The 1,743-nt window shown below is 43.8% G+C and overlaps 1 pseudogene; it reads right to left on the reverse strand.

Annotated features, from left to right (window-relative positions):
• Positions 1 to 205: 205 nt before the first annotated feature.
• Positions 206 to 1,046, reverse strand: LOC141419925 (melanoma-associated antigen 10-like; annotated as a pseudogene).
• Between the last annotated feature and the right edge of the window lie 697 nt (positions 1,047 to 1,743).

A 1,743-nucleotide genomic window follows, 5' to 3' on the forward strand; every position in this document is an offset into this window, starting at 1 on the left:
ATTTGTCATTGAATATTTTCTCTATATATTTCCTCAAAATATGATAAATAGCAATAAATATGTGATCAATGTCACACATTAAATCTTCTATTAAAAGAATTAATATTTGAAAGAGTATTCAAAAGGCAAAATATAAAACCACCAAGTCACCACATAGAACAGGAACACACGGTTGTCATACACTATGTTCTCACCAGTCTGACCTTGACCCTACCCTGCTTAGAATTTAACTGTCCTCTTCCAAAGCAAAGTGAAAAGATTCTTCACTTGGGGCAGTAGAAGGTACTGAGCAATGCTGGGTAATGAACAAAGACGTGCTACTATTCTCCGAACCACTAGTGGCCTGGACTCTCTTCCTCATCTCTCAAAGCCTCCTCATACTAGTCTAAAAAGGAAACTGGGTCACTCCTTTTGACCTTGGCTAAAAATTCCAGAACCTTCATCTTGGTAGTTTCAGCATGGGCTCTTGGACCCCACAGGAACTCGTAGCATGGAGGATCTCTGAAGGGCACATGCCGGTACTCCAGGTAATTTTGCTGCACAAAATCTGTGGTGATGAGCTTCCTGGGCTCACCATAGACGAAGTGCTCTTTCCCAGCATACATGCTCATCATCTTCAGGAATTTCCAGATGTTTTCTTCAGGGGCACAGTTCCCCTCTATGAATATCACACCCAGCATAACTATCAGGAAGCCATTTCTGGGCAGTCTCTGGTCATCATCACTCAGCATGTTTCCATATGTAAGGCCCAATGAGTTGACAAGGACATAAGAGTTGCTGTCCTGTTTCTTTACAACAATGCCAAAAAGCACCTCCAAGCATGTAGAAGCTTTCTCAAAGATCATAGAGAATTGATTCTCATACTCTTCTGTGACAACCTCGATCATTTCCAGTTTTTGATGGGCTCTTTCAGTTGATGCTTGAGAATCAGAGTATGCACCAAATCAGTCACCTTTTCATCTAGAGGATCTGGGCAAGGAATTGGTTTCTGTTGACTGAAAGGAGCCTGAACTCTCTGATTCTTTGCTGCTGGATTCTTCATCTAAATTCCTCCATAAAGTGGAAGAGCAAGGGCTCTGAGGACTCTGGGGAACAGTCAACATACCTGAAGCAGCTCCCTCCTCCTCCTCTGAGGTATCAGAATCAGAGAAGAGAAATAGGATAAGGAAGCAGAGAAAGGGTGGGAGGAAGAGGAAGAAGGAGGGTTGAACCTTAAAGAGGCAGATGAGATGGAGGTGGTATTCTCTTCCTTCTCCTCCTCTTCCATCTTCCTCCTTAGCTAGGTCCTGGAAGTCTTGCTCAAGGGTGAGGCATGGACATTTTTGAGAGTGCTGCATGATGACTTACTGGAAGTGGCTGGCAGGAATGTGAGCAGGAATGTGAGTGATGGGATGCCACAAGCCCGGCAGACAGAGACAGTGTAATTGGCCTCAGATGAAAAATTCACCCACCATGATTTTGACAAAAGCCCACTTACAGGTCTTCTCCTTAAGTAATATTCCAGATTCTCACAGGTCTGCTGTCTTTTTTGTTGGCCAATCCTCTACAAACCTACAGAAGACCATGAGAAAGCTCCTTAAGATGCAGCCAATTGGCACAGACTAAGGACCCATAGCAAGCTATATGGGGTTAGGTGACCTGGACTTCTCTCTATTCTGGGGAAATAGTGCCCTTGGGGCACACTGAGAGTACATATCTCACCTTGACTTCTAACACTTCTAGAGTGTCTTCTGTTCTGTGATA

The sequence above is a fragment of the Castor canadensis genome, chromosome X (assembly GCF_047511655.1).
Source record: "Castor canadensis chromosome X, mCasCan1.hap1v2, whole genome shotgun sequence".
Classification (NCBI taxonomy): Eukaryota; Metazoa; Chordata; class Mammalia; order Rodentia; family Castoridae; genus Castor; species Castor canadensis.